Source organism: Urocitellus parryii, chromosome 1 (assembly GCF_045843805.1).
Source record: "Urocitellus parryii isolate mUroPar1 chromosome 1, mUroPar1.hap1, whole genome shotgun sequence".
NCBI classification, from domain to species: domain Eukaryota; kingdom Metazoa; phylum Chordata; class Mammalia; order Rodentia; family Sciuridae; genus Urocitellus; species Urocitellus parryii.
The window spans coordinates 83,371,264-83,394,159 of record NC_135531.1 but is presented as its reverse complement, the minus strand read 5'-3'; the positions used below and the strand labels follow the sequence as shown (position 1 = coordinate 83,394,159).

The 22,896-nt window shown below is 38.0% G+C and overlaps 1 protein-coding gene across 8 annotated transcripts in view; it reads right to left on the bottom strand.

Moving 5' to 3' along the window:
* Positions 1 to 14,447, bottom strand: part of Pam (peptidylglycine alpha-amidating monooxygenase) — a 292,525-nt gene extending 278,078 nt beyond the window's left edge. For all 8 annotated transcript variants that reach the window (XM_077800613.1, XM_077800609.1, XM_077800620.1 and 5 more), the window contains exon 1: positions 14,280 to 14,447. The gene's annotated coding sequence lies outside the window, so the exon portion shown is untranslated. The remainder of the gene's footprint in view (positions 1 to 14,279) is intronic.
* Between the last annotated feature and the right edge of the window lie 8,449 nt (positions 14,448 to 22,896).

Sequence of the window (22,896 nt, the reverse complement as noted above, 5' to 3'; positions counted from 1 at the left end):
ATTTATTCTCACACACCAAGCTTGCAGAGTGACACAGGCACCCCAAGCCAGATTCTGTGGCTTTAGATCCTGGCCTGACCCCTTAGTAACTATGTGACCTTGGACAAATTATTTTAAACTCTCTATGCCTCATTTTCCTTAGTTCTAAATGGAACTAAGAGTGGGCAATTGTGAGGATTAAGTATATTTAAAATATGTGACATGCTTAGAATAGTGTCTGGCATGTAATATATACCTTAAAGGCTACTGTTACTAATTACTAGTATTATTATTCAATCTCAGAGATAAGAAAACCAAGGCATAGGGAGACAAAATCACAAGATGAAGTCACACAGCTGGTAAATGCTGGACCCAGGCAGTGCAACTCTAGAATCCACACCTTCTCAACAACCTCAGAAAAAGTCCCCTGTAGTTTTCAAATATGAATATTTTTATATTTATATCTCAGGGGAAATGTAAGATATTCATCAAATATGACAACTGGTATCAACTGTGGTTATGATTGCCATAGGATCTGATGGCTACATACCACACACACACACACACAAACAATATATATATATGAAATAAATAATACATATAAATATTATATAAATAATATAATATATAAAAATGAATTTATATAAATATATATTTATATAGATTTATATTAATATATAAATTTATATGAAATAAATAATACATATAAATATTATAGAAATAAATAGATAAATATTTCACCTTGGAATAGTAATGGACAATTGCACACACAAAAGCAAAAAAAAATTTAAATGGTTTTAAATGGTCTTTCCCAACACCAGGAACAAATATGTTTATTTTAAATGTTCTGCCTATACCTCGCCACAGGTCCCAAAAATTCTATAACTAAATCACCTTCTTCACCACATTTTTATGGTTGATGTTATCATCACTTCAGATACTAATCTGACCTTTGATATTTATGTTTAAAAGGGAAACTATTTACACCAAAAACTTTACCTAAAAGCGAGGAAGGATGATGAAGACTAAAGTAGCAAATATGTAATGCCCTTATCACTATGTTATCCTTTTGCATAACTCCTTCATTCCTTTATAGTTTCAGAAGAAAAAAAATGGTATTGTATTAGGTTTGAAAGATTAGAATTAAAATGGTTATTCCCCAGGTAACAGCTACTTGATAGGATACCAAGAAGAAATTTAATTCTACAATAGCAGTGAAATCTGAAATTCACAGCTTGTTTTAATTTTTTTATAAAACCAATAAGCAGGAATAGAGTCTATTGCTGTTTTCCTTTAGCAAATATCTCCATGCAGCTGTAATAATGAAACAAAATTAATAAAAGTACAGCAATTATAAACCTTCCATAGCACATAGCTATTGGAATGTAGGAAATGCACTAAAAAAACTCTTCTGGTTGACAACAAAACAGCCACTTTTCAAGGTAAAGGTCAAGTATTCAATTTCTATTCACTAAATCTGAATGACTTCTTATAATATCCATCTCAGATGTGATCCATGTGCCAGTCTGTTAAAAATAAAAAACAGTTAAACTTTTAAACTGGTCAGCCAGGTGCATGAGGAAATAGCACATCAGCTTCAGGTACCAAGGAGGATACTAGTGCCAAGAAGCTGTTCTAATGCCAAAAGTAGAGGCCCTGTGAAGATCAATTCATGCTTGCCAGGTAAAATGGGATTGCTTACTGCCAAATCCGGATAAAAATCCACAAAAAATCTGCTCATATATTCTTCAATATCAACAGATCAAAATATATCACACTCTTTCTGCAGTACCAAAAAATAATACAAAATAAAAACAATCAAAAAGTAACTAATACAAAAGTACATAATAGTAGTGAGATTTTTAAGTTTAAGGAGGAGTGAGTTTTTATCAAGTAAGGCAAGGGCCTCTCATAAGATTCACCCATAGACCTTCAGGGTATTTGCCAAGAGGAGACATTCTGTGTCATAAGACATTATGTGGCCTTTCAGAAAGTCACAGAAAAACACAGAGGGCCAAAAAGCAAGTTGAAGCGATAAAATAATTGAAATACAAGAAGTCATATAAAGATTATATGACTAAGCACATGAGTTACATATTTTTCCATTGACTTAAGTATAATAATTGAACATACTATTAAAATTTGGAAGAAAAATGAATAGGTTCCTTTATTCTTTCTTCTTGGCCAGACTACTCTAATTTATACCACTTTAAAATTTACACAACTTGCATATCTCCAAGTAAATATGAACATTCAGAATCTCACATGTAATTTTCATCAAGTATTTCATATATATATAGATATAGATATAGATATAGATATAGATATATTTATATATCATATGCTCTTTACCTAGTTATTCTCCTCTATGAATCACTTTAGTAACATAGGACAAATTCACACAAAACTAACTCATTATGCTTGCAATTACCTTTAAATATACCTTTTATATTGCACCATGCTGACTTGGGTTAAATTGTGTCCTGAAAAAGATGTTCAAGTCTTTACTTGCAGTACCAGTGTAAGTAGGGTCTTTGTTTATGACCAAGTTAAGAGGTCATTAGAGTGGGCCATAATCCAATATGACTATATACTTTATAAGAAGGGTAAAGTTGGACAAAGAGACAGACATGCAAAGAAGAAAGACCATAAAGGTGATGTGGAAACACAGAGAGAAGGAATGCTTGAGACTGCCAGAGGCAGGAAAAAGGAATGATACAAATTCTCCCTCATTGCCATCAGAAGGAATTTACTGCAGTATGTGGATCTTAGATTTTGTATTAGTTTGTTTAGTGTTGCTACAACAGAAGTACCACAGACTAGGACATTTATAAAGAAGAAAAATTTACATTTCATAGTTCTAGTGGCTGGAAAGTCCAATATCAAAGTACCTGCATCCAGTGAGGGCCTTCTTGCTGTCTCATCCCATGATGGAAAGTGAGAGGGTGAGAAAAGGCTAGAGAAAGTAAAGATATTGAACTCACAGCCTCAAGCTCTTCTATAACCAGCATTTAAGTGGTCAGGACTTACTCACTTCCACGAGGCCCCACCTCCATGAGGTCCCAACTCCCAAGTTTGTTTCCAACATGCGCTCTTTGGAGGACACTCTTAAACCATAGCTGACTTCTAGACTTCAGAACTATGAGACAATATATTTCGGTTATTTAAGACACTCAGTTTGTGGTACTTTGTTCCAGAAGCCTCAGGAAACTAATATATGCTGCAGATGGAGTTGGCCAAAGCTTGCATAGTGTGGCTGGAAGCACCGGATGCATCACAGAATTCCTGCAGCACACATATGGCTTCACACTGTCAGAAGAAGTGTGAAAACCCTGCAGGTCAGATGGGGATAGGAAATATGCTGCCCTAAAATATTAAAAACAATATCTTGCATTTGCTTAAAGCACATTCTACATGTTGTACTTTACTCCTCCCAATACACTGGGAATGTAAAAGAGGAAGATTATTATCTTCATTTTATAGAAAAGGAACATGATTCTTGGAGAAGTGAATGTTTACCCAATGTCCATTTCTTCTCCCCAGGGAATGATATCACCTTTTTTCAGTCAGCTTTTTCACCACTATGACCAAAAGACCTCATAAGAATAATGTACAGGAGAAAAAGTTTATTTAAGGCTCAGAATTTCAGGAATCTCAGCACAAAGACAGCCAACTTCATTGCTCTGGACCTGAGGTCAGGCAGAAAGGTGTGATACAGCAAAGCAGCCCAGGACATGACAATCAGGAAGCAGAGATAGAACCAGTCCCAGGGACAAAATATATACCCCAGAGGCATGTCCTCAATGACCCATTCTACTCCAGGCACAAACTACTTGCCTACAGTTACCATCCATTTAATTTCTATCAGGGGATTAATGCACTGATTAGGTGAAGGCTATGAAAGCTCATTCATTTCACCTCTAAACCTTGCATTGTCTCACACATGAGCTTTTGGGAGACACCTCAAATATATAAACCATAACACCCCTAATATGACATGTTGGGCATGCTGAACACTTGATCTAAAGGAAAATCTTGTATTGCTTCTGCCCACCCATGTGTAAGGAGAGACTCTATAGAATTTCCTAATCTACATTAAGACCAGACTGCTCTCCATACCCATCCTGAAAGCCAACTATGTATCTCAGAAAAGAATATAAAGGAATATAACCATATCTGGATACACTTCCATTACAAGATAATGTATTTTCCTTTGAACTCATTCAAATTCCAAAGAAGACTATCTACATTCATTTCCTCAAAACCTCAAAATGTATGCCTACATTCCCTGTTCTCTCTCTCCCATGTAGAACAGGGGGTGCAGAACTTTCTTAATAATTTTGGGCCAGTGAGCAATCACACTCCTGCAATTATCCTCCATGCCATGATTTTCTCCTTTTGCACAGTAATAAATTTGTAGGCCTTCTCTCTTATTTAACCTTTGTCAGTATATTCCAGCAAACCCTCAGAGAGTCGAAGTGAATTTTCCCTTCAATCTTCTATCTACATGGCAAAGCAAGTGTTAGTGCCAAATCTTTTCTAGGAAGAGAGAATATAGTCATAAATATTTTAACTTGAAACACTGGTGGCACTTTAAAAGTAGTTCCTCTTCAAGTGGCTCAAAGAAGAAAGACAAAAATAGTATCCCAGACAGAGTAGGCTGAGGGGCTCAATGATCATGGTAAGATGGAATAAATCAGAAGAAATTGGTAGAAAAAGCAACCCGTAACTTGTGATACTAAGCCTTGATGGAAACGATGGAAATAAACTATAGAATGAAAAGAGGCCCTATGATGAGTAAATGCAATGCCAAGGAGAAAAAGAATGAATTATAAGGAAGCCTTAAACAAATATTGCAGGAAGGACTTCACTCAGCTTACTGCAAAAGTTGAGGGACGATTGTAATGGTAAATGGGGTTGAAAGAGTTTGGGTGGTGGTCAACAGGATGGAAATGTAGTTCTCACTGTCAGTTCTTGAGCAAGGTATGATGTGATAAAGGAGGTTTTTCTAGCTGCTGCATTAAAAATCCCTTGAGTGGCATAACAAATGGTACTGGGGCTGGTACAGTATGTGGCCCGGAAAAAAATGTTCGGGACTGAAGAGACAATGACTCTATTTACATGTTTTCAATTTCAGCTACTGGCAAGACATCCTCGATACCTTTTTCTCCCCTCAATTCCACATTTCTGGACACATTGGTCTTTGTGGTAGTCTTTGACTGGGGGCAGGATCCCTCTTGTACCAGCCTGGAGACCTCATATTTGTTTCCTCTGTGAAGCAGAGGCTCTTTGCATGGTTAGTTCTACTTTATTTAGGTCTTTGCTCAAACTACTTCTTCAGAAATGTCCCTTTTGACTATCCTAAGAGGACCCTTCCCTGACATTCTCCACTCCATTATACTGATGCATTTCATTCTTTATAGGACTTATTATTACCTAAAACGATATTTTAATGATTATCTGTCACTCACATAAATGCATAAGTTTATGAATACAAAGATCTTATATGTCTTGTTCACAGTTTTATTCCTAGAACCTGGCACAGAGCTCTACATTAAGTAGGAGCTCACTAAAATGTTTGTTCAATGAATTAAAACATCCCATCCTACTCCCAAGTTCAAGTGACATTATCCCCTAAATCATTTTTGATCCATCTTCACTAGCTGTTTTTCAGTATGCACATGCTATCTTTTCCTCTTGGATTAATGCAGCTGCCACCCAACTTCTTCCCACTGACATTCAGGCCCCCCTTCCAATTTATTCCTCCACAGACAACTTCATCAAACATAAATCACATCAAGTCACCAGCATTATCTATTGTTATCAGGATGGAAACTTAATTCTTAATATGGACAACAAGACCTTGCATGGACTGGCCTCAGCCTAGGTGCAGCCTCATCTACTAACTCTCCTTTTGATTCTCCTCAGTTAGTTGATTTGTACTTCTTCCTTTCTGTAAGAGGTCCTTTGCACAAAGGATAATTCCCTCTGCTTTCTGGAAGACTCTTCTTCCCACCCTCTCTCATATTCTTTTACTCACACTTCAAGTATTAATCAAATGTCACTTCCTTAGGTTTCAATCATGCAAGCTCCTAAAATCAAATTGCTGTATTTTAGAGCATTTACCTTTATGACTATATCATCACCAGTTATTGTTAATGTTCTGTCTAATGAGTGACTGTCTTCTTCATGGATTCTTCATTCGAGGATAGTATAGACCATGAATTTTTTTGCTCACTATCAGGTCTTTAGAATCAAGCATAGTGGAATGTAGCTTAGTGGTAGAACACTTGCCAAGCATGTGCAAGGGCCCAGGTTTGATACCCAGGACCAAAACAATAAATAAATAAATAAAACAAAAAAATAGAGCTAAAGAAAAATACCAAAATACAGAGATTCATACTCTACTGGAATCCAAAGTGCTAGAAATCAATGTCAATGTCAAATACAGAGATATAAAAACTTTCTGCAAATACTGAAGTAAAGCTGAAAGCAAAGATATCAGTCAGAACCAATTATATGACAATGAGCTATTACTAAAACAAAAGAAGAGATGGGAAACCAAGGACAATGCAAACTTTGGAACAGCCCTGACTACTGACTGGAAAATAATGGGACTGAGAGAATCTGTTTCATTAAGAAACTAGAAGAGAACCAGTTTAAACAATTTAGTTATGACTTAGGTAGTGACAGTAACTAGGTGAAAGGTTACATTTACATATCCTATTCACAGATCCTTGACTCATCAGTCTGCTCTGGAAACATTTATCTATGCAGAGAAACCAACCAAACTTTCCTCTCCTTAGCATTTTCCATTATCAAAAAAAATATTCTCCCCAAAGTCCTTAGTTCCCTGGAAAATGTTTTAAAGACATTTCACTGTGGTCGATTAGGCATACAGTAATAGCTAAGTGAGGCAAGGGCCATGGAGAAAATGGCATATAATAGAAAGAACCCACTTTGCTCCTGATTAAAGTTACTCATGTGCAGCTTGAGAAAATGTATACACTAAAAAGTTCTGAGCACTACATGGGTTAAAGGACAAGGCCTGATTTTTTTAACCTCCATTGTTACTGCTTTATTCCCCAAACATTAGAATGTATATAATTCTAAATTCTCTGGGGGGAAAGAAAGAGCTTATTAGTTTACTTTTATTTCCTTATTTTGGGCTTCTTTTAAAATAAAATGGAACACTGATGAGTGTGGAAAAAAATCTGTTTTCTTTCACTTGAATTCATCAGTGACTCATGCAATAAACAGCAAGTCTCCTGGCTTTATTTTTGAGGAGAGAGCACCAACAGTTTCAACAGCATACTCCAGTTTTACAGGAATCAGTTTTCCAAAGATGACTTACTTATCACGCCCTGCCTGAGAAAGGACAGCATAAAGCTGGTGAAAATTCTGATCTTCAAAAATACAACAGACAATGAGTATTTCCAATTTCATGCTGTTTCTCTAACAAGAATGGAGGCACAAGGAAATACAAGATAAGAACTGTGGCTAACAAAACAGAAAGGAAAAATGAAAGCACATTGAACAACTGACTGTACAGATTTAGGAGGTTAAAAGGGTGATTGGAAGAGAAATAATAAGCCTCTCCCATCCCTACAGAAATGAGCTTTCAAAACTCACAATGGAAAAAAAAAGACATTTAATAAGGTAGCATTTAAAAACTAAATGAAGTAAAATCTCACTAATTAACAAATGCTGGCTTTATGAAGAGTCTACATTGGTACAAACCTATTAGCACATGACCTCTGCTCTTCCCAAACTTACTAAAATTTGAGGATTACCTCTGAAAATAAGGATTTGTTGACATAATTCCTAAACAAGAAGTTCATGTGTAACCTACACCAGTTTTCTTTAGACACTTAGAAGGCTCCAGTTACATGCAAACAGTTATCATACTACTTCAAAATTAGCTTATCTTTTTATAAAGGTTCCCTTTAAGAGTTCTAAAAGATGACAACCTAAGCAGATTCTGCATTATATATATAAAAGCTTAAAAAATAAATTGAACTTCTAACATCTTCTAAGACTCAGATTTTTGGAAGTTTTGATTAGCCTTCATACAAATAAAACTTTACTACATTACACATAAGTACTATTTAAAAGCAAACTTTTTTGCATAGGTAAATTAAATCCCCAACATCTGAAATATATTATTATAGGGAGGTTCTAGGCATGGAGATAGCAGGTGGTGGCAGGATTCTTTCATAAAGTCCTCAGCTGTGACTTTTGTGCATTTATACCACTATCCTTTGTTTTGTTTGTGTTGTACCTGACTACCAGTCCACAGCAGACTCAGTTCAGGTAAAAACTGTCTTTCCTGGCTGTAGCTATGGTTTTAGCTGGACTCTCATTCTTTGTGCTTTCACTTCCCAGTACTTGTGGTCCATGCCCTTATAATAATGTGCTTCTCCCATCTGTAAAGTGTCATGGATGGGCTGCTTTGTTTCTTGGCATTTCCTAACATCTCTGCTGTGTCAATTAAAGTTAGGCTTTAAAATATTGCATCTTTCATTTTCTGAGTCCAGCTCCCTTCTTTCTTGATGCTGTCCTCTTAAAATCCCTGAACAAAAACCGTCTGGAAATCTTGTTCCTATCTTCCCTTCTTTATGTGAGTCCAGGCCAGAAAAGCTTGGGTGCAGCATACACTACTTGGGTGCCATTGGATTGGCTATGTTTTAGAACCTCACTGCTAATATAAGGCTCTTATTCTTTTGTGTTTAGGATAGCTAGTAGATGAAGCTCAAGAGAGTGTTCAGAAGTTCAAATTCCTTTTAAGACATATCCTAATCTCAGTCATATGATTTTGAGTAGTGCCAAACATATGTGGAACTTCTGTTGCCACACAACCTCAAATTGACATTGTAGATAACTGTACATTTTCCCCCAAACTATATATACTATCCAAATTGAAATATATCCTCTAGAGGAATATCTATGAATCTTAACACAAAGAGTAGCACCATGCTTATGTTGTCAAAAGTCAACAGCTTCTATTATCTCTATTTACCCATCAACTCAAAAAAATCTGAAGATTTAAACAAGCAATATCCAACAGAACTTTCTGCAGTAACAGAAATGTTCTCTCTCTGTTCTACCCAATGTAGTAGACACTAAACATGTGGCTATTAGGCAGTTGAAAAATGGTGGTACAACTGAGGAACTGACATTTTAAAATTTTATTATATTTAATTACTTTAAATTGAAACAGACAATGTGGCTAGAGGCTCTTGAAAACTGTTAAGATTTAAGATTTTACCATACTTGCAAGCCAATAAATTAGCATGCCAGTTTCACAGATGTTGGGAGAAGACACAAGTTTCTGAGATCAAAGACAAAGGACTATATTACTCATAAAAATAACAGTAATAGGAATAGCAGCGTAGCTGTGCCAATTCCCTGACACACCAATTCTCACAGTATGATGTGAAGGGACAGGTGATACCTGTATACTAACTAATTTACAGTACAAAAGGAGAACCCTGGGCTTATGGTACCTGCATCTTTTATACTGGATAATATGCCTAGCTGTCAAAAAAGCAAAAAAAAAAAAAGACTTCTATCTTCCAAGGCTATCTAATATTTATAAATGGCCTTGAGAAGAAATTCTACAATGAAAGCAATAACTTGCCTTGTTCATAATCCATACACAAATCTAAGTGAATAAACACGAGAGTGGTCTCTAACAGTGTTAGTATCATACACACCTCTGAAATCTACTCATTATTCTCCATCTTGCTTGAATATCTTGCTTGCAACTCTAGTTAATTCTTGCTAGGACTTTTGCAAGCTTCCCAATTGGTTATCCTGCTTCATCTATTTCTTCTTCTCAGGCATTGTTTATACAGTAGCCAGAATTTATTGTGTGATATAAATCTAATTGTGGCACTCTTGTTTCAATATTTGATGTCACCTACTGTCCTTTCTATGTCACACAATACCCTCCGCAGCAAGTTCAACAAGTCCCCGAATGATGTAATGCTGCCTCGATCTGTGGTCACTTCCCTTGTTTGTCCTTCTAAGATTCATTCCTTTAGCCACATTAAACTTTTACTTCCTTAAAAAGCAGAAACGATAAAATGACATCCTTGAATTCCAACTACAAATTTGTCTGGTTTGGTTCACATAATAGTTTAAAAAGCATTTGGGCCATTTCACATTTTGGGAGATTCATATTATAAAATGTGAATTTTAAGCTCCTCTTTTAAAATCTGGGCATCTGGCAACACTTGGCCTACATCCCAACCTGACAACACTTGGCTAAAGCTGAGTATCTACTGTTCTCTTTAAACAAAACCTGGATTCTTCAGGTTGCCATACATCTCCCTTCTGTTCCCTTTTTAATTTTTTTTTTATATATTATTCACCTACATCCAATCTAATATCCTCTTGATCTGGATGGAACACTCTTTCAACCCTCCAAATTCTTGAGGTGCTACTATTCTTGCTTCAAGTCTTAGTGGATTTATATCCTCTGGGATGTTTTTCTTGACCACGACACCACCAACCCAACCAGGATGAGATGATTAAGTGTAGTATGCTCACCCACCAAGGACCTAACATCCCCCATGTCTTCTGTGATTCCCTACACTATCCCTGTTATGGCACAAAGAACACAGTAGTATAAAAATGCTAACAAGTAGGCATCCTTTCCTAGACTTATATAGGTCATTATAGAGCAACTATGTCTGTCTCATACATCACTGTATGCTAGTGCTTAGGAAAGAGCCAAATACAAAGAACTCAATAAACACTTGTTGTTTTTGTTGCTGTGGGTTTTGATCGTACTGGGAATTAAACCTAGGGCCCTGAACATGCTAGAGAAGTGATCTGTATTCCCTGCTCCTTTTAAAAAACTTTATTTTGAGATAGGGTATCACTAAATTGCGCACACTGGCCTCAAACTTGGGATCTTCCTGCCTGGGACCCTTGTAGTTAGGATTACAGGCAAGTGCCCCATCCCTGGCTTCAACAAACACTTGTTGAATAAATAATGGACACAAGTTGCCTGAAGAATGGCTACTTCAAATTCTTTAAGATATGTGTAAATTTATGTATTTTAAAATATTATTTATTGTCAAAATGTGGGGTCTATGAAATGCCATTACCCCCACTCCCATGTGTAGCACAGTAATATCTATAAAACAAGGCAGTGAGCTGAGCACTTCTCATAGATGAGCTCACTCAATCCCTACAACAGTCCTTTAAAGCAAGTACTTCCATTATTCCTATTTCAGAGATGCAAAAACTAAGGATTTAAGAAGTTAAGTAATTAAATAAGCAGGTAAATAACTGGGGAGAATTCAAACCCAGCCCCATTAGAACCCAAAGAAAATCCTTAACCATATATGATTTAAAAATGGAGAATTTTAATGTGCCCCAGAAGAGACAAAATCACACAGTATACAACCTTGGATAAGATAAAGTTCCATAACAGAACAGTATATAGTAGGAGATACTAGATGACTAAAATTTCTCCCAGAAGACCTGAGAACACCGACACCAACAACTTTATTCACCACCTAATAGGGCTGGGGATGTAGCTCAAGCGGAACCTGGCATGCGTGCGGCCCTGGTTCGATCCTCAGCACCACATACAAACAAGGATGTGTCTGCTGAAAACTAAAAAATAATAAATATTAAAAAAAATTCTGTCTCTCTATTCACCACCTATTTTTGAGTTTTTTTTAATGCAGTTTTAACAATTAGCTCTTCCCTAAAAGAGTTATAGAGATGAAGAACGTTTTTGCACATTCTGAAGCTCTCTGGCTCAATATTCAACTATTATACCAAACCATAGTTTCCAGGGCAGTGACAAGAATCTTTAATCTCATTTCACAAATAGGAAAATAAAGGTACTGCACAATAAGGCCAAGTGTAAAGTTATCACTAACTTTCTCAGCCTGCCCTTTAGCCTGCCATGCTTTACTGTGTGTGCTTAATCAAAGCTCTAAAAAACTCAATGGTACTTAAACCCTAAGAAATTCAACAAAGCCAGTAGTTGGATACATCAGAAATGTCATTGGGTCATGTGAAATACAACCTAGCTGGAAAGGAAAGAATCCTGGTCTATCTTTTTCAGATGGAATTCTTGCTCATCTTTTGCCCTAAGCCAAAAAAAAAAAAAAAAAAAAAAAAAGATGGCTAAAAGAAAACTTTCACTATTGTGTCTTAATTTTTTTTAGGTCAAACTTCCAGAGTCAATTCAATACCCATCAGGCATATAAGTGTTCGAGTTCCAGCCAATTAAAAATTTTATTAAGGAAAAAAGGAAAGGGGGGGATAAAATAAACAAACATTTTACAAGTAACCTCTGAATACTTTTCTAGCCATTAAAATTTCCTTTCCCAAAAAGCTAAGGAAAAATTGCATGAGAGTCCCATAAAGTTATTGACTTGCTTAGTAAATTTAGGATTGAAATTACTACAACATTTAATATTTGATGACCACAGAATACATGTATAGGATGCTTTTCGAAGCTTGCATTCTAAAAAAGAGGAATTCATTTCATTTCCAAGTATACTTTATTTGATGAAGTAGAACCATTTGAATTTTTATTCTAGAAAATACCTCCCATTTATTATTAATAAGTGGCTGGGACTGTAGCTCAGTGACAGAGTGGTAGAAAAAAGAAAGCATCTCCTTAGGAAATCTGATATTTGCTCCAGTCTACCAAGCAGATTCACCAAATTATGATCTGAAAGTGCCTTATATAATGCATTCTTAGCATTGTGTTTGCCACATTGTTATTAGAATATGTTTGATTTTCACATAAAATATAAAACAATATGTCTTCAATTTAGATTGGAAGGCCCTTTAGGGCAAGGATCACATTCCATTAATTTTCTATCTTAAAGCACACAGCAAAGTGTATTGCACAATATAGGAACTCATGAAGTTGTTTATTAAATTAGAAATACATAAACAAAAGGACTTGGTCATTTGATACCAAGTTTAAAGATGATATTCTTAGGTCATTTACTTGCTTGTTTTGTGGAAGTAGAAAGGCACTAACAATGTTTCTTGTGCCTGTGATTAACAGAAGCTGGACACATGATATATCACAAGTAGTTTGAACTGTCTGAAATCATTTTATGAAAATGAAGGTCTCTTTCCAGAATTATGAACACTGACAGTAAATTTAAGTTTGAATCTAGGACACAAAAGACATTATAAAGAATAGAAAGCAACTGAAGAGAAGTTCTTATTTCCAAGGACTAAGACCAATAAGATCTTCCTGCTATTTAAATTTCCATGACCATATTGGTATAAGATGTAAGGTCCTTAGCTTCTCAAGTAGGGAGTTTGGTAAGAAAGAGACGATTTTAAATAAGAACCCTAAAGATAAACTCGAGGAACACCTGTCTTTTAGCTCAACAGAGGTACTGACCAAAACATCTAGAGAAACAATCTCATCTCAGCTAAACGATCCGAACTCAGAATTAGGACAGCATCGGCCAGCATGCAGTTTCAGCAGACAAAAGACCTTGGCTCAAAAACCATATAACACCCCTAGATTGTCCCACTGAATCTTCACAAGGGCCCTCAGGGGCAGGCAGAGTAGATGCACAGGTTGCAGACGACAACACGTAAGTTCCGATGTAGGGTCACAGGCCACTCAGATGGAAGATAACTGAAGCCAGTCTTAACTAGTATCTGAACTGGCGGATACTTTCCATTCTGCCTCAAGGACTGCCCTTCTCCGGTGTATTACAATTACTCTTAAGGCTGGAGGAACCGCAGGAAGAGCAGAGCTGGGCGGGCACAGCAACGGGAAGGACAGGGAATTTCCACGCTTCCCGGCACTCGCCGGTACACCAGCACCCCCAGGTCGCTTCTCCACTCGGCTGCTCTCCACCTGCGCGACGGCCTGTTTGCCCCAAACTAGTCTCAAGGGCGGGCCAGGGAGACTGGAGGCTTTCCCGCCGTCCCGGAGAGTTGTTCAAATTGGGGGTAGAATAGGAACAGGGTGAGGACACTAGGAGAAGTGAGAAGGTAAGAAGGACAGTAGGGGAGAGGGATCCCTCAAACATTGGCCAGGGAACCAGCGGTGCTGACGGATGGTCAGAGAGAGGTTTGGGGAATGCGTGGAGGTTCGGTCGACACTGGATCCCGCGACCCGGGAGCCTGGAGGAAATCGACTACAGTCTCGGTCGCCAAGAGGCGGAGGCAACTGAAGCAGCAGGATGTTCGTCCAGGGCCCAGCATCTGCCCAACTTCCCGCACCCCGTTCCGCGCTCCCACCCACATCCTCTCCCTGTCCGCCCCGCGGCGGCGGCGGTGGCACCAACCTGCGCGACCGCGGGCTCGGTGCGGGACGGAAGCCGGAGCCGGCGGGCGGAGTTAGTTGGAGGCTCCGGGTCCCTGGGCGGGGACAGCTGAGCACGCGGCGACCGCGGCGGTGGCCGGCGCTCCCTCCTCCCGGCGCGCGCGGGGCCCACCCCGGCCCGCAGCTCGCCCTCGACTCCGGGGCAGCTCCCGGTCCCTCCCCCGGGGCGGCTCCGGTCCCGCCCCGCGCCCGCCGCTCAGCTCCGCCTCTGCCCCTTGCGCTCGGGGCCCGAGGGCTGGGGAACAACCCAGCGGAGTCTCCCCGCGTCTCGCGCAGCTTCCCGGGGAACCGGGTGCCCTAGGTGTTTGGACTCACATGCCGCTGGAGATGGCCACGAGCTGGAACTCCCGCCCCATGGCCCCGGGGAAAAGAGTGAAGGCCCAACCTGAAAGTCTTTCTTTGACCCGCCCGAGTCCACTGTCCCTAAAAGCAGCCCTGCGAGGTAGCCACGTCAGCTGCCAGGAGAAGGCCGAGGAAAATGTCCGGCTCTCCCTCCGCTCTGCTTCTGGTCAGGAGGACGTTTCCCGAGGGAACGAAGGACCCTGCCCACGGGCTCTGGCTCTGAACTGGGCTCTGCCAAAGAGTACGCGAAACTGGCATATCGGACGCGGGTTTGAACCTCAGAAGCGATGCATTTTCTATACACACCACCTCCTGTAGCTCGGTCCCCGAACTCAGGCCACCTTGCTTAGGTCTGCGCAGTGCTTCCCTGCCTGTACCACAGGGCTGGGAGGACGGAGGTGCTTTCCTAGCCTGGCTTCCCACCTCCTCTGCACATTCCTTTCTGTGAAACCTTAACCCTGAAAAGCCCCCAGCTTGCACACAAAATCCCCTCTATCCCTAAACTGGAAGCAAGGAAACCAGGCCAACTCCAATCCGCTGCAGGAATCCAGGGAGTGGGGAGTTCCAGCCCTAAGGTTTTATACCCTAGGGACTTCATAGTGTGTGTTATTGACAATAAACCCGGATCCCCACACACAAATCGATCTGCATTAAATTGCGAGCAGGTATTTGCCTCTCCCCTTCTGCAGGCAGGTAACTGATCCTCTTCCTTCCCCAGTGCCCGCCTCTTCTCTTTCTCCCAGAGTTTTATTCCTTCTTTCCCCAAGTTCTCCCATGCCAGTTCAGAGCCAGGCCAGGCTGGGGGAGGTTGGGAAAAGGGACTCTGAAGAAGATGAAGACGAAGCCAGTGATTGGAGAAGAAGCAAGGAAAGTGCCAACTTAAACAGGATAGCCAGGGAAATGAAGTCTATTCCTTAAACCATGCTAAAGTTCCCAGAAAGAAAACATATCTCCATTGAGAAACCACCCATTCTTACAGTGAAAAATCTGGACTGCCTCCCAACAGAAACTCCAGGAGCTATGCATAGACAAGGATAAACCAGTGGGTCCTATAGAATAGGTCTCCTGGAGCTCTACTTCTCAACCTAAATTCCAAGACAGGTTGACAATCCCAGGCTCACAGCCAGCAAAGAGAAATTCATTCTGGAAACTGAAGGTCAAGTAGGCTGCAAGAAGGCACAGAGCTGGGTCAGTTACCCGCCCCTCAGGACTGTTCTTCAGCTTTAGGCATCTCCTAGATAATTTGATCCTTCCCCCTGGTCTGAATTAGAAAGGTGGGGGGGGGAACACTTGAAAGTCTCCCTTCAATCTGAAATTATGGGTTAATCACTAAGAGTATGTGCTGTTAATAAATTTTGTATGCCTTTATCTCCTATTAAAAAATTAAGTTATTTTTTGGTGACAGGATATAATATGCATGGGTAGAAGTCCTTTGCTGTTGATTTGCTGCTTTTCAAGTTCAATTCAGTACATTTTGGTTTCAAGATAATTTTCTTATTCAATGGTGATTGCATTTTTAAATGTGGGAGAGAAGCTAGAATAAAACTTCTAAATGTAAGATGATGGTTACCATCTCTCATACTTTCAAGTCTTGGTTGGCACAGCCAAAGTTTTGGCAGAGAACCAGTCCTGTGCCTAATGAAGCTGTCTGCGAGCTCAGAGCCTGGGAGTTACAACCTCAGGGCATTTCAGTCTGTGCACAGGCCTGACACAAACATGAATTAGCATCCACTTTGGGTGAGAAGTTACCTTTCCCCATGTTCTCAGGGTTCTACCCACCTGAGATAGCCTCTATAAAAGTGTCATTACAGAAGCAATGCTTAGTGTCCCAGTTTTACTTTCAAAAAGACTACATCCAACTTAATTGTAAACTTTCTTTTTCTTCCCTTATTTCCTCTAATGCTAAAAAGGCTAGGACACTGAAAGTTCAAGAGGCCGGAAGAGGCTAGCCTGCACAAAGTTTCTCATTCTTTTATTAAAAGGAAAATCATCCCTGAAAAGGAACTAATTAAACTTAGATCCTTTCTGAATATAATAATCTCTGCATATAAATTAATTTTATATTAATGGTATGTATAGTGTTATTGCAAAAGCTATTCAATCAGCTCATGTGGATAAAAGGTCCATTTTTCCTGTGAAAAAAAATCTTGCAGCTATAAAAAATGAGAGGGTTTATTTACAGGTAACAACATTGGTCTTAGGCAGTGTTTCAAAGTACATGGAAATGTACACTCATTCCTCCATAAAACCTTCCTTTTATTTTTTTCTTTCTGGTGCTGGAGATTGAACCGAGGGGCAGTGAGCTACATCTCCAGTCTTTTTTATTTTGATTTTGATAAAGGGTCTTGGTTAAGTTGCTGAGGATCTTGCTAAGTTGCTGAGGATGACCTCAAACTTGTGATCCTCCAGCCTCAGTCCTTCAAGTCACTAGGATTACAAACATGCACCACCATGCCCAGCTCTGCTTTTTATTTTTGGTTGTTTGTTTGTTTTGTTTTCCAATGGAAAGTGTTTTCCAATTTGCCCACTCAGGTCTCCAACCCCTTCTATCTCATACAAAACCTTTAGGAACCTCAGATGCTATCCTTTCCTAATGTTTGGAAAGAGTGACATTTCAAGCAGAATAGAGACAGTAGAGGCAGATTTATGAAGACTCTTTTCTGTATCCCTTATTTTTACACCTTTCTGATAATCATATCATTCAATGTAAGGATGGATCCAATGTCAGAACCTTATGCTAGACAACTTGAAAAATGCTCAGGTACATAGGCTCTTCTGAAAAGAATTAAAAGTGAGTCCTTCCTCATTCTACAGCATTTCAAACACGATTTAAGAGTCCCCAACCATGATTAAGAACATTAGGTTATTATGATATAGTAAAATAAGCTTCAAATTGAGTCAAATAGTCAGATTTGCTTATGCATATTCAGAATGACAAAAGAAAATATTAATTTCAATTTACAAGTCATCAAAAATTACCTTGTGGGCCACATAATGAATAGCCCTATGTTAAAGTAATGCATGTTTGTTCTTTCATAAGTAAATTTTCCTCTGAAATATAGACATCTGTCATGGAGTCAATTATCTTGCACAGCATGTAGTATAAAAACACATAAAGGAAATAATATACTACATTGCTTATTTGAAAGTGATCAGGAATATGCAGCTCCATGCTGGCATGTCTTTAATTTCATGGTGTTAAGAAAAAACTATAGGAGTATGAAACAGCAAACCTTTCCTACTGGAGTACTAATTCAATTACCTATCATGATGTATGTAGGAGAAAAAAAAAATTCCTCATTAACTGGCAGAAACACTATGGAACTATTCTCGTCTTACTCTACTAACCCCTGTAGCGAGAATGTGAACATGGAGTTTCCTTTGAAAACAAAGGGATCACCACATTCTGATAAGCTCCAGGGGTGTTCCAGAAGAACAAAGCTAGAAATGGTATTTGAAGGACATAAATTATCATTTAAATGAGGCTAGACTCTTATGAAATTTAGGCATCAAACAGATCTCAAGATTTGAAAAGTGCAATAAGAGATATTTAGTCCAAGTCAAACTTCCTTGATATAATGCAAATGTGAAAACTTTTTCTCTCTTTTCTCAGGCAAATTCCGTTCTCCCCTCTCTCACTGCATGATGCACTTGTAAATAAAATGCCAGAATATTCTGTAGAAAACTCTGCCAGGTTAAGTACACAGCGCTTTCTTGAATACCTCATAATACTTTCTCTTGTGACACTTTTAAATAGCCTTGGAAAAAAATCTTAAGGGGAATATTTAATAGCTTCCCAGAGAGTAGAAGGTATTATCATTATGGTACAAAGGGCATCATTCATTTTTAATTCTCTGCTCCACAGGTGTTCCCTGCACAGGCTGGGTTGACACTGAGAGAGTCTAATTATGATTCATATATCCCACATTCCCCAGGAACTAGTCCCTCTAATTTCACACAATGCCATTATTGAGAGGAGAAAAATAAGTTTCAGTCCTAGTAGCTAGACATACTGATTCTCAATCTTGTCCACACATTAGAATCACCTAGGGAGTTTTAAAAATCTTGATGTCTCAGTTCTGCCTCAGATCAAATAAGCAAAAATCTCTGGGGGTGGAGCCTGAGGATAGGTATTTATGTAATTCCCAAGTGGTTTTTATGTGTAGTGAGGCCACGAACTGGTAAAGTTAACACTTAGCAAATAAAAATAAAATCATTCTATGTAAAAAGATAATATTTAACGTTAATTGGTCTACAGACTAGATGTAGTTCTTCATCATTTTTAAAATCAAGAAAGATGTTAATTCATTTTGATAAGTTTTCCATACCAAGTCATATTCTCTCTACCTACTTTAGATATCTGGCTATGATAGCAAGACTAGTTCACAATAAAAATCATGACCTAAATTTGGTGGGTTTGTGAGTAGAATCAAAGCCATATATCACTGAAGAAAAACAGACTTGACTTGGGGAAATTAAATCTTATAAGTCTCACAAGTAATCCCCTTGAGCTATTAAGGCTATTATCTAATTTAGCAGTTAAAAACAGATACATGCTTATAATTAATTCTTTCTACAAAGTCCAAGTTTAGAAACAAAATAATTACAAGGAAAACCAGGGCCATCAATTATATGTAGATTCATCACTGATAAAGAGCAAAATATTTGATTCTGAAAAATAAGTGTTAAAATACTGCTGACAACATTATATGAATAGCTAATCTGTTCAGTGCTTATCAAATAGAAATAATCTAACTCCAAAGAGATATATGATCATTTAGATACAATATTATAATATAAGAAACACTAGGTTTCCCTACACAATTTACTATGATGGAATGATGAAATAAGGTAGAGTCAGGAGATACAGGGAGAAAATTAGTTGACAAGAAATATATATACAGTAGATCCTATTCATCCATGAGGGATATGTTCCAAGATTCCCAGTGAATGCCAGAAACTGCTGGTATAGTTCTTAACTCTATGAATACTGATTTTTTTTCAATACACATATGTACGTATAATAAAGTTAAATTTATAAATTAGTAAGAAATTCTAATAATAAAATAGAATAATTCTAACAATATATCCTAATAAATGTTATTTAAAGTTTAAAAAGTATTTATTTCTGGAATTTTTTATTAATGATTATAGGACTATGGTTAACTGTGGATAATTGAAACCATGAGGTAAAAACACAGGTAAGAGGGACTATTGTATTGGAGAAGTCTATTAAGCTAATATTATTTGGACAGTGGAGATTGCAAAGTCAAATAAAGACTATGTGAATACTGCTTCTTTCCACTGCCTGATTTGGAGAGATTGGTGTGATAATGATGGGGGCTAAAATAGCCAGTGATTCACGAGAAGTTTCTGAAAATTGATGTCTCTGACACTGTTTCATAAGTTTGACTTTGTTTTTGTTTCTGTTTCCATAAGAAGTTTATACTGAGGTTGGCGAAGTAGCTCAGTGGTAGAGCACTTGCCTAGCATGCTCAAGGCCCTAAGTTTCATCCCTAGACCCATCCCCCCAGAAAAAAAAAAAAAAAAAGAAAAATGAAAGAAAGAGACCTCATGCAATGGCACATTCCTGTAATCCCAGAGGCTCAGGAGGCTGAGGCAGGAGCATTGCAAGTTCAAAGCCAGTTTCAGCAAAAGTAAGGTGCTAAGAAACTCAGTGAGACCCTATCTCTAAATAAAATTCCAAATAGGGCTGGGGATGTGGCTCAGTGGTTGAGTACCCCAGTAGTTAAATCTCCAGTACCAAAACAAAAGAAGAAAATTAATTCCCCACCAGATGGACTAATTTATTTTCCTAACAAAGTCCAAAGGGAATCACACATATTTTTCCAGTGAAAGATATGTATCAAAAGTTATTATATGTAAATCACATTGAAGAACTGATAAATTCTTAAAAATATTTGCATGAATAATCTCAATTTTATCAAACTATGAAAAATACATTATACATTTCTGGATTTTCCAAAATATTTATTATTGGAGAAAAGATCAATATTATTTTTAAAAGACATAATACTCCTCCTTTGTCATAACATTTTGTATCTTCTCAGTAATCAAAGTATATTTGCTACATAAATAGTTTTCTTTGTTAACATATTTGTATTCTTTTTTTCATTTTGCAGCTGTAGATTTGTGTCTCTATTTTAGGTTCTTAGTGATAAGGCATTAGAGATTTGGTCTGAACAAAAAAAAATCCCCAGATGTACAAAAAATGACAGATTTTTCAGTCATATTTAGCTGAAAAAGAAAATCACATAAGAATATTGAAAGTCTTTTTATCATAAATAGAAAAGGGTTTTCAAAATAGCACATACGAAGTCACAATATATAATCCTCATTATTGTGTATTTATTGCTAATTAGCTGTGTGCTAGCATTTCTCTCTGAGTTTCAGTTTTTCTATTACACTGGGAGGGGTTAGCCTACAGGACTCCAAGTTTCCTTCCACAAGAAATAATTATATGAGAAAAAATAATGCAAAATTAATGTAAGAAAGTGCTTTGAGAATCAAGCTAAGACCCATGTTTCTAAAACATTGATGGCTGCAAGACCCAGCTATTTTTAAAAACCTGACTTTTCTTGATGCTTCAACAACCAAGAACTATGCTATTTTCATTTGTAGGATACTATTTTGCTGTGGGAAGGTACTGGTGGAAGTTTTACTCTCCTAAAGACCAGTACCTCCTCAGGACAGGAGACCTGAGGTGTTTAGGATGCCTGAGCACCTGAAGCAGGTATGAAGGGATTGCTTGAAGCACACTCTGGCCCTACTCTGACAGCTAGGTTGGTCTTTGCAGCAGAGAAATAAAGGAAAGATAGTCAATGGGAAATCATTGTATAAGGGTATAAGTAAAAAACAAAAACAAAACAGCAAAGAGAAATAATTAATATCTAAGTTTAGGTTTGTCTGCCTGCATCGTGTTTATTTTCTCAACCACATAGCCTGGTATTTGCTGAACTTTAGAGAATGAAGAGAAAGGTATGGGTCTGCGCTTAGGGAGAAGCTGTGAGAACCATGTCACTGCTTGTGACAGCGAGGGAAAAGATAAAAAGTGATCTGCAGAAAAGCCTGGGGTAGCAGTGCAGAGTGGGAGAGAGGAGAAATTCTGGAACTGACTTGTGTAACATGTCATGATCCTTGAATTGACAGGGAAGTAGAACCTAGTAAAAAGCAGACCTAGATGGCCTCTATCAATCTTACTAGGTGGGAAATTGGATTAATATTTGAGTGTTAGAGGGAAGGCACCTAAGTGTAGGACTATTGGGAACTTTGGGGTTGCAGAAGATTTCCTATTTTTTGAATGAGTACTATGTTTATGTTGAATCTATATTTGTGCATGCCCCTCATTTATCTTTCTCTCATCCTAGAAAAAGACATGAAAGCACAAGACAAAAGTAGTTTGTTCTGGGCTGGGGATGTGGCTCAAGCGGTAGTGCGCTCACCTGGCATGCGTGCGGCCCGGGTTGGATCCTCAGCACCACATACAAACAAAGATGTTGTGTCCGCCAAATACTAAAAAAAAAATAAATATTAAAAAAAATATAAATATTTTTAAAAAATAGTTTGTTCTAAGGTGCCAAGTTTGTGCAATTGGTTAAGGTAACAGTGGAAAAGAAATAAATCCACTAAATCTAGTATTAGAACTAAGATCTATGCCTCTGTGCCTCTGTCAGCACCTTGTACGGGATTAACATTGGTTTGTGCACACTTAACAATGAATGAGAAAAGAAAGTAAAAATTAAAAAAGAAGACAGCAAAGAGGAAGGGATATTGCAAGTCTTCAATTTCCATAATTATTTTTAGAAAAGTGAAAGAGAAATTCTGTAGTCAAGGAATCAACAATAGCTATGAATGGAATTGCTAGAAAAGAATAGGAGAGGAACAGAAGGTCAACATGTTTGGAGAGCCTTATTGCATTCTACTTCTAAATAGATGAAAACATCGCTGGCTTACAAACTGTTCATGCTTCTATCCTACATAAGCTCGCTCCTTCCTTCCTTTCTTCCTTCCTTTCTTCCTTCCTTCTTATAAAAAAAAAGTTTAGGAAAAAGACTTTAAGAATTATTCTTTCATAACAAATCTAAATAATAATACTAGAGCATTATTGATTCAAATGTTCTTCCTCTGCTCTAGTATTGATAGCATAAAAGTGCTTTGTCATCTAACTCAAATGTCTACTAAATGCATCTCTTCACCCATGTATTTCCTTACCTGTC